Raw genomic sequence first — 15,172 nt, 5'->3', positions numbered from 1 at the left:
TATGGTGAACCCCACGGCCTCTCGGAGTGACTGCTGAGGAAAATTGAGGCCCATTGTCAGTGGTGACGGCCTGAGACAGCTCCCAGCATGCAAAGAGCACGTCCAAGATGTCCATCATTGTTATAGTAGTGACTGTCCCCAAGGGGGTTACCTACAGCCATTTGGAGTGCAGGTGATTGGCCACCATCAGAAAGCACTGGTGATGAGGAACACTAGATTTTGCCACAAATGTCTAAGTGGATATGTTCCCATGGCCAGGTTGGCCAGAGGAGTTGCTGCAGGGTAGGCATGGCTGGAGGGCTGGTTTTGCTGCTGACCAGGAAGGTGGCACAGTCCTTTACCAGGACTTCAATGTTCTGGTTGATCCCTGGTCATCACACCAAAGCCCAGCACCTCTGTTTGAGCTTCACTATGCCCAAGTGACCCTCATGCACCATTCCCAAAACGTGCACACAGGGCACTTGAGACCACATTGCAGAGCCTGGAGGCCACATGGGTGTTGTTCCAACACGACAGCTCCTCTTTGATGTGGGCGAATGGCAACAGCTCCTCAGGCACACGAGATGGCTATCCAGTCCTGATGTGGGTACAGAGCGTTGAGAGGATGGGTTCCTGTACTGAGGTGTCGAAGAATTCAGTTCTTCAGTTTCAGAGTTTGAAACATTTATTCATGCGCATGGAGAAAGAGGAATTAAACGATATAACGTATTGTACAAGCAATATCATGCATGGTCCTCTTTTCTGATCTTATGCTTGGATCGGAGCTTTTTATACTCAGACATGAAGGAGGTAGGATGAAGTGGTGAGACATCTGGTAAAACATTGCTGTGGGTTGAAGTGGTAAGACATCTGGCAAATCAATTCTATAAGATAAAAAATTGTACTGTGGCTAACTTTGAAGGGAGGGGAGGGTGAGCTCTTAAGGCCTTTGGCAGTGATCATTCAGAGTTCAACCAATCTGGAGAGTTTGAGAACAACTTTATGACCAGAAGTAGTAGGATAAGGGTGAATGAAGACATATGCACATTCATCTAAACAAGCATTCCAATGGCACAAACAATGGCTTTTCAAAGCGTATAAAGTTCACAGCCCCAAAATCTTTCGATTGAGCCAGACACCAAGGCTCCAGTCCACTATACCAGAATTATATAATATGTAGTGATCCCTTAATATTGAACATATCTATATATAATATTTATTTATTTAATTATATATTATATGAGTAAGCTGAAGAGCATATGGTAAATTCTAATATATTGCATAATCGTCCATATAAATATGGAAATCAAAAGGCTGTTAGGTAAGGGATCATTTAGGAACTGGTTTTTACAATACAACCTTACGATCCAAGCACAGTGAAAACTTAAATCCACTTGCTCAATTAAAAGAGTATGGGCACTGTTTGAATATAGTTGTTTACGCTTCTACGATCCCCCCTTTTGTCCTACCAGGACGAATATGAAGTGTTCAATTTGCAATCAAGAAAATAATTTAATTTAACATCTGCTTTTATGAATAATTTCCATGATCATTCATTTCAAGGCCATAAGGTAAATTGATTTCCTAAACCAAGCTCGGGTAACTCTTCATCCGAATCAGGTCTCCTCGGGTCGACACATCTGTAGTATCATCCAGGGCAGTTGAGTTTGAATCTCCGAAGTAAGCTGATGTCTCCTCAACCATCCAGGCAGATACCTGAGCTTAACATGAGGTTATTATTCACAACAGTAGACTATGTTCAATTATTCCAGTTGGAAATCAACTGAATTTCAATTATCTCAGTTGAAATTTGTATTTTGTTAGATCCTCGTGGAGGATCTCGAAGTCTTACTCATGTTGTTGTTTTTAATCTTCTTCTTGTGGACTTTTTTGTTTCACAGCCTACAGTTTTCACGAAACTTCCTGAAACTTGGCATATATATGTAAAAATACCCTGTGCAGGCAGGAACCATCTCCGATTTTGAAAATTCCTTCAAGAAAAATAAGTTATGACGTCAAAATATCTCCGCTAATGGAAATCGCCTATACCATTATCTCCGAAACTAGGCAAGCTGTTTGAATTTTGTTTGCGGGAATCAAGCCGGGCATTAGCACAGATAATTTATCGCAAACCTGATACATCACAATGATGTCGTATTCGTTTTTATGACGTCATCATTAAGAGGACGAGGATCTTTGCTCATTTGAGCTTGTTTTTTGTCTACCTTCTTGAGGCTGGTATGATAGCTAACACACATTGCACAGCAAGGGGGGCATGAGACAAGAGGGGCAGGAGTGGGAAGGACAAAACAGTGGGGGAACAGAGACATTAGATCTGTGGAAGGGAGAGGGATGGGGCAGGGAACACGGGGTATACAAGATGGACATTACATGACAGGGATCTTTCGGGAAAGAAGGCAGGAAATATGAAGGAGGTGGGTTTGGGGTGGATTAATGGGGGTAGAAAAGATCATGGTTTTGGATGGGGGAAGATAAGAGATGGTGGTGAACAGTTGTTTTGAAGACCTGGAGGGAAGAATGGGATTGAAGAAAGTGTGGGAGTTTATTCCAAACATACATGGAAGAGAGTGTGGGAGAGTGGGAGTTTATTGCCCTCATGGCAAGTTGGTTCAGGACAACTGCCTTGCCACAAGCTTCAGTAAACCATGGGCGGGAGGAAGGGTCGGACAACTGAAGACGAGAGGGGATAAATCTGTGCATGAGGGAGAGCAAGTTTCTTTGAAAGAATTCCCAGGATGAGTTGATGTAGAAAGTAGCGATGGGAGACCAGTCTAGAAGTTTGATGGCTGCTTGGAGACCCTGCCAGTCAGCTTGAGTGAAATGCCAGACGAGACGGCGCTGAGGTGGTTCTCTGATAACAGCCAGAGAGCTGTCCACTTTGAAACTAGAGAGATGTATATGGAGATGTATGTATGTGGAAGGGTGGCAGTATTTACCAAGGTCCTCACTTTGTATCATTATCGAGGGAGTAATTTTTTTAAAAAACATTTGGTAATTAATGCTGGTATGCATTTTATAAGGCACTAGATGACACGTGAACCCGTTGGGTTACCGTTGTGACAGTGGTTGATGAAAAAAAAATCATTTCAACAAAAAAAAAAAAGATAGCTCCAGCGAACTATACCGCTGATGTTGTTTGCATTGATCAAATTCTCCAGAAGAGTACTTGACAGAATCGGGAATTGATTTTTTAAATAATTTTTTCGTTGCTCGATTTTAACGAAACTTGATACTGCACACCGCAGGTGAATGGTGAGTTAGGTGGCCCTAAAACTTTTGCACAATCGTGTGCCGTTTTAGCTGTATTTCAGGAACATACATACATACAAACATACATACATAGAAGATGAGAGTTTTAGTAATATATAGATAAGATAGATAGATGAACACGGAAGTATTAGATCAAAATGGCGATGTTTATTTTATGCTTCAAAATAAATCGTTCTTTGTCGATACTAAATGTTTGACATTAAAAAAAAATCATTTCAAGAAAAAAACAAAGATAGCTCCAGCGAACTATACCACAGAGGTTGTTTGCATTGATCAAATTCTCCCGAAGAGTACTTGACTGAATTTGGAATTGATTTTTTTAAATAATTTTTTTCTTTGCCCGATTTGAACGAAACTTGATACTGCACACCGCAGGTGAATGGTAAGTAAGATGGTCCTAAAATGTTTGCGCTATCATGTACCGTTTTGGCTGTATTTTGGGAACATATTTATATATATATATATCTTCTTCTTCTTTCGGCTGCTCCCGTTCGGGATCGCCACAGCGGATCATCCATATGATCCGCATAGTGATTTGGCACATGTTTTACACTGGATGCCCTTCCTGACGCAACCCTGGTCACCTCTTACGACACAGGGATCTGGTACACCTATTTTAACCAGGGTATACACCGGCCCAGTACACTGGTACTCATTTCGCCGACCTTGGAAGGATGACAGGCTGAGTCAACCCCCTGGTGTATTCAGTGGCCCAACGTGGCTTGAACTCAGGACCTTTTGGATCCCAAGCCGCTGCCCTAACCACTGCGCCAACACCAGGATATAAATATATATATATATATATATATATATATATATATATATATATATATATATATATATATATATATATATATATATATATATATATATATATATATATATATATATATATATATATATATATATATATATATATATATATATATATATATATATATATATATATATATATATATATATATATATATATATATATATATATATATATATATATGTATATATATATATTGTTGTGGTTGACGAAATTCACAAACCACCATTCAGGTCCCTTAGGTGAGATATCTCTGTAAGTATATGTGTAGTTAGGCCCAAACCCGTTGTTTCGAGGGGATAAATGTCATTCAGTCGGGCTGCGACTCTTCAGGATAGCCGTTTTCTTTTACTATCTTTATTTTGAACCATCCGCCATTACTACCACCACCAACCACGTCTCAACAGCCATCACACAACAACCACCAACCACAACGCCGCTTCACAACAACCACCAACCACAACGCCGCTTCACAACAACAACCACCAACCACAATGCCGCTTCACAACAACAACCACCAACCACAACGCCGCTTCACAACAACAACCACCAACCACAACGCCGCTTCACAACAACAGCCACGACCTTTACCGTCACAACTCGCCACCATCGCATCACCACCATTCTTGCGCCACTTGTGGGCACCGATACTGGACTCGTGCAGGGCGCGCACCGAGCAGCGTGTTCAGAAACATCACAGACTTTCCGAGAAAAACGGATCAAAAACGACTCACGCCCACTTCTGTTCCGTCCTATCGGAGAGCGTGGGGCGATTTGGCCCCGCCTCCAGGGCGTTGGAGTGAGGACGCTATATGCAAATTCATGGATCAAAAAGCATTCACGCCCACTTTTCCTCGGTCCAATGGGGAGCCAGTTAGAGAGGTGAAGGGTCGGAGGCAGAGGGTCAAAGGTGAAGGAGCGAAGCCACGGGCTGATATAAACGGCTGCGTTCGTCAGTAAAGTGGAAGTTGAGAGTGGTGCGTTGGAACGAGTTGTCGGTGGAGCTGGGAAGAAGAGTCAGTGTTGGGAGGGGAGAAGTCAAGAGTGAAGAGTTGGGACGAGCCAAGAGAGGAGACGGAGAGGGCGATTAGACGGAGCTGTGGAGAGGTGGCGGCGGCGAAGGCGGACGAGGGGGTGCTCGCGTCGGTGCCGGGAGCTGCAGAGGGAGAGGCCAGCAACGCGACCGAGGTCGAGGAGGAGACGCTCGTCGCGGGACCCGAGACAGGGTGATATCCGCCATCCCCCGAGCATCAACAACCCCCCTCCTGTTTCCTCCCGCGCTGAGATAGTGCGACAAGGGGGCCCCTTTCCCACCCCCTACCAGACACTGTCCGCGACGCCCGCGGAGTTGAGGCGCCACCGCCGCTCTGCGTCTCATCATCAGACGGGTAGGCCCGACACGGTCTCGGCCCCAGGCCCGTCTACCCCCCTCATCCTGGAGGGTGGTTCTTTTCCTTTTGCTTTGGGTATCTGTGTTGTCGGCGCCGTCTGTGAAGTAAAATTGTATAAGTGTTGCCGTGTGCTCGGTAGTCGGAGAGCTCTGCATTGTGTTTCTCTTTTATATTTGCTTTTTGTGTAATATTGTGTTTCTTCTCCTTTTGCATGTGCTTTTGGTGTAATTGTATATGTGTGCTTCCCGTTCATCGCGAAATAAATGTGAGTTATGTTGAACTGTTTTCCCGCTTCGCTTCGTCTTTTCTTTCATTGAATCTCCATCTTGCTTCACGTAAAGGGTTGGTCGTAGGCTAAAACGCCCGATAATTAGTCGAACCGTCGAGGCCGACGAATAACACCGCTCAGTTATCCCGATAGTACAGAACGGGTCGCTTAAAGTGGCCCGTGTCCGAAGTCGACCTGCGGCGAGGTGCGATCGCCCGGTCTACCCTCCGTGTGGGTACTTAGGTAGGTCGAATTTGGCGAGCAACCCTATCCCACGCGGGGGCCGATTGGCACGATCGTGGTGAGACCGAAAGGTCCACCCGTGACTGGTTCCCGGCGTTAGTCCGAAAGGGTCACGACTGGATTGTCCGTCCGGTGGGCGACGTGCCGCGATTCGAGTTACGTGGCCGTTCGCACGCCGGCGGGCGCGAATCCGCAACAATATATATATATATATATATATATATATATATATATATATATATATATATATATATATATATATATATATATTGTGGTGAATTGAAGGTCGTGACGTGTGATCACATGTCGTACGGCTCGAGCACGGAATAGATAAAGCTAAGATTCCGCGCGGACGGGGTGATTGTCCCAGGGGCATTGTCATTTACGGCGGCGGTCTACTTGGTGCTCGTTGAATGGTGAGAATTGAGAGTATATCGGACTCCGTGCTTATGCTGATTTATTTTGCGGTGATCAATTGCACGTGTATACCTTACTGCTTATGTACTCCTTGCTGCGCCTGTATTCCCTGATGTGCCCGTAGAAGCGGCTTCAATCAAATGGAATAAAGCCTACACTCTGAAGGTTCTTCTCTCGCTTTCATTTCAATTTATTCCATTTGGTTTTCTCGGCTCTCTCAACCAACGATGGACAAGATCTACAAACCAGAGAGGTTCGACGCAGACCCAAACGCGACTGACTCGGAAATGAAATGGTCGCATTGGTTCCGTTCCTTCACACACTATCTGACCATCATCGAAGAGGGAGCCGACAAATTGGCCGCCCTAGTGAATCATGTCTCGCCCAGCGTATACAGGCTCTTCTTGGAGTGTGACACCTACGAAGCAGCGATCGACGTGCTGCAGGCGCTCTACGTGAAGAACGAGGTATACATACGACATCTTCTCAACACACGCAAGCAAGCAGCCGAGGAGACCATCGATCAGTTCCTGCAAGCTCTGAAACAGCTGGGAAAAGATGGCAGCTTCCGGGCCGTATCCGCCGAGGAACACCGAAATGAAGCGACCCGAGAGGCGTTCATCCAAGGGCTCAGGTCAGCCCACATATGGCAGCGCTTACTGGAGAAAGCGCAACCCACTCTTGAAAAGGTAGTCGATCAGGCCCGAGCGATGGATACGGCTCAGCAGCAATCTGAGTCATTTGGGACACCGATGCTGCTAATGAACGCCGCTACGGTGGAAACTCAAGGAACCCCACAGGGCACCCCTGACACAGAGGATGGAGAAAAACCCGAGGAGTCGGATACCCAGACCTCGACAAACTCCTCAGCAACTACTTCGGTTGGAAAATGCTTCTTTTGTGGGTACAAAAGGCATCCTCGTCAAAAATGTCCCGCCAGAGATGCCACATGCATGAATTGCGACAAGAAAGGGCATTATGCCAGGGTATGTAAATCTACTCTAAGGAGAAATAAACCCACTTCTGCGGCTCTCTACTCACAAAAGAAACTAACTGCAGCCTCACCGGGGAATCTATCCAAGGCTATCATCAACGTACGAATTAACGGGCATATGGCTGAGGCACTGATTGATACCGGTAGCTCTGAAAGTTTCGTCAACAGCTCGCTAGTGAAGGGCAGGAAATGGAAGATCCACCCGACAGACAATACGGTATGCATGGCCGCCACATCACTACAGTCCCGCGTACGAGGGTACTGCAATGTTGAATTGGACGTAAAAGGGTACACGCATCGGGATGTAAGGGTACTGGTGCTTCGTGATTTATGCGCAGACGTAATTCTGGGTCATAATGTCCTCAAGCAGCACACGAGCGTCGAAATACCCTTTGGAGGAAGCAAACCTCGTCTAATTTTAAATGCTTTGACCACCGCAGAGGTAACGTCCCCCCAGCTGTTTGCTAACTTGTCGCCGGTCTGTAGACCGATAGCGATCAAATCGCGGCGATATACCACTGCTGATATGAACTTCATCGCTTCAGAGACCAAGCGATTACTGGAAGAAGGAATTGTAGAACCGAGCGATTCGCCATGGTGCGCACAGGTGTTGGTCACCGCCAACCAGAATCATAAGAAACGAATGGTTGTCGATTACTCCCAAACGGTCAATCGTTTTACCCAACTCGACGCCTACCCTTTGCCGCGCATAGACGAGATGGTCGAACGCGTGGCCAATTATAGGATATTCAGCACCATCGATTTGCGAAGCGCCTATCATCAAATTCCCATCCGAGAGGAAGACAAACCTTACACCGCATTCCAGGCAGGGAGGCGCCTCTACCAATTCAGGAGGATTCCATTCGGTGTCACGAATGGAGTAGCTTGCTTCCAACGGGTTATGGATGACATCATCTCAGATGAAAACCTCAAAGACACTTTTGTTTACGTGGACAATGTCACAGTGTGCGGTAGGGATCAGGGGGAACATGACATGAATCTGGACAGATTCTTGAGCATTGCTAGAAAATATAATCTGACCCTCAACTACGAGAAATGCATATTCTCGGAAAGGTCAATTGACCTTCTCGGCTACACAATAGCCTACGGCACGATTAAACCTGATCCTGAACGATTGCGCCCACTTCGTGAGCTACCCCCACCTCAGGACCTGCAGACAATGCGCCGGGTGATCGGCATGTTCGCTTACTATGCGAGATGGATTTCCCAATACTCCGAGAAAATACATCCCCTAGTGCATTGCAAAAACTTCCCACCAGATGCCGCTGTTGTAAAAGCTTTCCACAACCTCAAAGATGATATCAGTAATTCCGTGGTATTATCGATCGATAGCTCAGTGCCCTTCGTGGTGGAAACCGACGCTTCAGATCACGCGATAGCTGCGACGCTCAATCAGTCTGGGCGACCCGTCGCGTTCTTCTCGAGAACTCTCTCTGGAAGCGAGCAGAGACACTCAGCAATAGAGAAGGAAGAATACGCCATCGTCGAAGCACTGCGTAAATGGAGACATTATTTACTGGGAAACCATTTCACGCTCGTTACGGACCAACGATCCGTTGCATACATGTTTGATGGGAAAAATAACGGGAAAATTAAGAATGAAAAAATTATGAGATGGCGGATAGACCTAGCCTGCTACAGTTACGACATAGTTTACCGGCCCGGGAGGGAAAACCCTGCTGCAGACACCTTCTCTCGGGTCTACAGTTCGGCGACAATCAGTCAGGCTTTGCAAGACCTACATGTGTCTCTTTGCCACCCGGGGGTAACCAGAATGGCACATTTCGTGCGCAGACAAAACCTTCCCTATTCTATCGAAGACATTAAACAAATGAATGCTTCATGCCCTGTTTGTGCTGAACTAAAACCCAGATTCTATGGCGCGGCTTCTGGCAGATTGATCAAGGCCACTTCTCCCTTCGAGAGACTAAACATTGACTTCAAAGGGCCCCTGCTGACCGAGACAGACAACAGATACATATTCACTGTTGTTGATGAATATTCAAGGTTCCCTTTCGCATTTCCGTGCTCGGATATGACCTCGGCCACTGTCGTGAAATGTCTGTCTGACCTCTTCGCTATGTTTGGGAAACCTTCGTACATACATTCAGACAGAGGGCCGTGTTTCATGTCGGCTGGGATAAAACAATTCCTATTAGAGCACGGCATAGCAACTAGTCGAACGACGGGTTACAACCCACAGGGTAATGGGCAGGTGGAACGGTATAATGGAGTTATTTGGAAAGCCGTAACTCTGGCGTTGAAATCAAGAGGACTGGGCCCCGAGCGGTGGGAGGTTACCCTTCTCGACGCTCTGAATTCCATACGCTCTTGGCTCTGTACGTCCACCAATGCAACTCCTCACGAACGAATGTTTACTCACCAGCGACGTTATGTTGACGGCCAAACGGTGCCCAACTGGCTAACCCATCCCGGACCAGTGTTCATGAAACGCCCGGTACGACAAAGCAAGTATGAACCCATGGTGGAAGGGGTCGAGCTCATTGATACTAATCCAGAGTATGCTCATGTCAGGCTCCCGGATGGCAGGGAGACCACTGTGTCGGTTCGCCATTTGGCTCCCTCAGGTACTCCTCCCGCAGGTACACCACCAGCTGGCACTCCTCCCTCTGACATCCCCTCCCCAGGTGTTCCCCCCCCAAGAACTCCACCCGGGAACGGTGGCGACGGAGCTGCCGCGATCCACCCGAGAGCGTTCGAGGAGTCATCTCCGGCACGAGTCGAGGCTCACCAAGAGGATCGGAATCCTCCCTCAAGTGAAACCGCCATTTACTCCCGGAGAGGTCGACGGATAAAACCCCCTCGCCGACTCAATCTGTAAAGGGGATTACCGGCATCCTCGATGCTCATGCTCCTATATGCTCGTTACATAATATATCGATGCTCATTACCATGCTCCTACAACTCAAAATAATCCTCACTGCTTGGCATGTATGCTTCTGTAGTTTAGATAGTTCGCATTGCTTGAAATGTATACTCCTATAGTGCTGAAGTAATCATGGTGCGTTAGTTGGGCCTCTAGTTATATTTTAAAGACGGGGAGAATGTGGTGAATTGAAGGTCGTGACGTGTGATCACATATCGCACGGCTCGAGCACGGAATAGATAAAGCAAAGATTCCGCGCGGACGGGGTGATTGTCCCAGGGGCATTGTCATTTATGGCGGCGGTCTACTTGGTGCTCGTTGAATGGTGAGAATTGAGAGTATATCGGACTCCGTGCTTATGCTGATTTATTTTGCGGTGATTAGTTGCGCGTGTATACCTTACTGCTTATGTACTCCTTGCTGCGCCTGTATTCCCTGATATGCCCGTAGAAGCGGCTTCAATCAAATGGAATAAAGCCTACACTCTGAAGGTTCATCACTCGTTTTCATTTCATATATACACACACACACACACACACACACACACACACACACACACACACACACACACACACACACACACACACACACACACACACACACACACACACACACCCACACCGTTGCGGCCACGGGTACCGAGACACCAGCTTGTCACTCAGGGGGATTAATCCCCGGTTGTCCTCGGTAGAGCCGGACCTGGGGCCACCGCTCACAATTAATGTTATGGTACAGTGGATTGTTCTAAAACCACGAACGCCACCCAGTCAACCATGAGTTCCAGTGTTCACTGTCTAATTATTCCGTTTAACGAGAGGTCACGTGGTTACCTGAGCAGGGAGCGTGCCCTCGGCAAAGCACCAATGTTATCTGATTAGATATTAATTAGGGCGGCTGAGCGTTTTAACCACTGGTGCGTGCTGACAATTTTTGGTCAAATCTGTGGTTATTACCTCCCAGTCTATCTCGGTTCGAACAATGCTAGACCAATAGAAGGAAAGGACAAACACGGAGAGGTTGGAAATCGACAAATAATGCATAATTATTCCAGCTGATGGAGCAATCATTGTAGATGGTTGTATTCCACACTGTTATTATTATTATTATTCCACACACTCTTATTCCACACTGAGGTGAGATGGTTATCCCGTGGAAATATGGCGGAGCGCGTGTTTGAACTGCGAGCTGAGCTTCGTGAATTCTTCGAAAACGATGGCAAACCAGACTGTCGATTTAGTCGCTGCTTTGAACGACCCCAACTGGGCACTGGAAGTGAAGCCCAACTTGAGATAACTCTCTGAATATTTTCGCATTGACATGATGCTGGTGAACGATAACGGTAACAATAAGCCGGGCAATAAGCAATGATGACAGTGTGGTGTGTAGAGACAAAACGAATAATAAGACTTGTGCACAATGGCCGATAACAAACAGCTGTCAGTGTACAGCCGCTTTCGATATAAATTTAATTATTGTGCACAAGCTGCATGAGAGAGAAGTGGAATAAAAACTGCATTAAAAATAAAAAAAGCACGCTGCCGCGTACCACTGAGAAAGTCCAAATGTACCACCTGTGGTACGCATACCACAGGTTGGGAACCCCTGGGTTAGTGACATTAATTTTAGAGATCTCTTTCAGTTTAACACTACCAAAAACTAGGTCGAACGGGTTACCTTTATTTCAAGAGTCTTATCAGAGTTGAGAGGATCGGTGTTTAGAGAATATAGAATAGTTTAGACTCCAGGGTTGTTCTTTCCCTGAATTTGAACAGATTTATTATTGAATTGGAGATAGTGGATTTTTTTTTTTAAGTCACAAACAGTTCATTTCTGACTTGCAGATTATAATCTGCTTGGTCAGGTATTTATGACTAGTTATGTGATGTTTTGTTGTTATGTGATGTTTTGTTGTGTGGCCACACGCCCTCTTTGTACTTCGTGTTTTTATTTTTTATTTTTGTTTTAGTCTGGATGCAGTACTGGAATTTTACCCAAGGTGTGTTTTGGAGTACATACACAATTTTATTGCAGATTCTGGTAACATGGACTATACTAAACTCAAATCCGAGTGATGCCACTTTGTCACGCTTGAGCAATTTTTTTTATGAGCAAAATTCAAAATGGCCGCCATCAAAACTGTTTTTTGGCCGTAACTCGGCCAAAAATCGAGATATGAACCCCATTTCAGTGGCAACCCCTATGTTTTGGGGGTCAAGGAATACACTGATATGTTTAAATAAACCATATCATCCATATAAATAGTCCATATTCCAATATTGGTAAATCAGATACCAAAGAAATGCCTGCCCGGAAACAAGCAGATGAAGGAGTATGAGGAGCAATGGCCAGACAGCTTCAACAAGCCGCTCAGCAAACAAGTAGTCACGATGGCAGTGTCCCGAAAGCAGATAAAGGTCGGACAAACACCTGTATATGACACGGGGCTCATATATTCAAGAGTGTTGGGCCTTCAGGCAGTGAGGGACATCAACCTGAAAGATATCCTGAAGTTTGAGCTCTCCCCAGTACCGCCTTCTATGTTTGAAGATAACGGTGATATGCGAATTACAAAATTGAAAGCAGTCTTGAAGCAGAAATTGCAGGTAGAGGTGTCTGACAATGTTTCCAGCTGATGAAGCAATCATGTAGATGGTTGTGCTATGCTGTGGGTGATTCAATGGCCAACGAAAGGAACAGTAGAGGACTATGTGCAGAATCTTCTTTCTTATTTGAGAGATAAGCTGAAGAAATGTGATACGTATTTGGTCTTTGACCGGTATTATGACAACAGCATCAAGAAAGTCACGCAAACCACTCGTGCAGACAAAGATGCCAGTCGACGACACCAGCTGAATCTGACAACGCCACTCCCTGCACAAAAGATGGTTTTGACAGTGACAGAGAACAAAGTCCAGTTAATAAATATCATTTGCAGCAACATCAAAGACCATCCTGAAGCATTTTCTACCAACACAAAGCTCATATTAACTGGACCTAACCCAATACCTATGGAAATTGCAGAATACCTAGTAGTAGAGAGGCCTGACCTAAGAACCACTCACGAAGAAGCCGATGTTATTATTGTACAACAAATGGTCCTTCCAGCCTCATCAGGAGTTCCACGTATCCGGGTAATTTCAGACGACACAGATGTATTCATATTGCTGTTGCATTTTTACCAACTGAAGGAACTGGCATGCAACCTTGTGATGGCTGGTACAAGTCGTGACAGATCATCTGTTGACATCAAGGTGACAGTGCAGAAGCATGCACATATTGTCACCCAAGTTCTGGCAGCACATGTGGTGTCTGGATGTGACACAGTTGCCTACCTGTGGGGTATCGGAAAAGGCACAATTGTGAAACGCCACAAAGATGGTCGTCAATTAAATTATCTTGGTAATCTTGATGTAGAATTACCAGATGTCATATCTGAAGCAACTGTCTACTTTGCTCCTTGAAATGGATCCCAGGAAACAAGACATGTCAGCTATTCGATTTGATGTCTGGTCTTCAAAGATGGCTAACAAGAAGCTGACATCAGCACCAGAGTTAAAAACTCTACCACCAACCACTGTGGCTTTCATCCAACACGTTCTCAGAGCGCACTTGCAGGCAGCAATATGGCGGGCTGCATTAGATCCAGACCCACCATTGATCGATCCAACGAGTCATGGATGGTCACATGAAGAGGTGTCGAGCATGTTGCTCCCTGTGTCTCTGCCTCCGGATGTCATCAGAGCTCCTGATAATGTTCTCAAGATGATCAGGTGTGGGTGCAGCTCAGTGCGCCCCTGTGCAATGAATAGATGTAGTTGCTCTGGCGCCAGGCTCTCCTGTTCATTGTTCTGTGGCTGCCATGGTATAGAGGAATGTCAGAACGACCAAACAAAGTCTGTATCAGCAAGCGAAGCTGTGGAACTTGAGTGAACACTAGTTACTTGATTTATGCAGCTGTCTTGTATGTGAGATTGAGTGAAGGAAAGATTGAGTGAAAGCAGAATGAAAGGAAGTTCATCAGCAACCAATCAGTGTATTCATAGTTGATAGCATGTAAAGACCCCTTTTTGGATTTGAATTTGTGTAAAATTTGTGTAAACCTTGCTTATTACATTTATTTGGTTATGTGTTAATATAACTAATTATAGTTTGTCGTTGCCTAATCATTGTATTACTCAACTGTACTGTTGGAAATAAAGATATACAATACAATACAATATACTGTTTACCACTTAAATCAGGTTCATATATATATTTTGGGAATAGTTACGGCTGAAAATAGTTCAGTCGATATTTTTTCAATCAAAATATGATATCTAAATAGAAAAATTGCAATATATACTATTATTATGAGTTGTGTGGTTTATTTAAACATATCAGTGTATTCCTTGACCCCCAAAACATAGGGGTTGCCACTGAAATGGGGTTCATATCTCGATTTTTGGCCGAGTTACGGCCAAAAAACAGTTTTGATGGCGGCCATTTTGAATTTTGCTCATAAAAAAAATTGCTCAAGCGTGACAAAGTGGCATCACTCGGATTTGAGTTTAGTATAGTCCATGTTACCAGAATCTGCAATAAAATTGTGTATGTACTCCAAACACACTTTAGCCAATGGCTGCCAGACTATTTGGACGAGGGTAATGTGAATAAATGAAATGAAGAACGTGTTGCATGCTTGGGATAAGATCGCCCGTCGGGCAGGCACAAAGCTCGTACAACAAATCATCGTCATCGTCATCATCATCGTCATCATCATCATCATCGTCGTCATCGTCATCATCATCATGTCGTCATCGTCATCATCATTGTTGTCATCATCATCATCATCATCATCATCGTTGTCATCATCATCGTCGTCATCGTC

The sequence above is a fragment of the Eptatretus burgeri genome, chromosome 5 (assembly GCF_056783735.1).
Source record: "Eptatretus burgeri isolate ZD-2024b chromosome 5, Ebu_testis_v1, whole genome shotgun sequence".
NCBI lineage: Eukaryota > Metazoa > Chordata > Myxini > Myxiniformes > Myxinidae > Eptatretus > Eptatretus burgeri.
The sequence above is the reverse complement of the archived record's forward strand: the minus strand, read 5'-3'. Positions refer to the sequence as shown.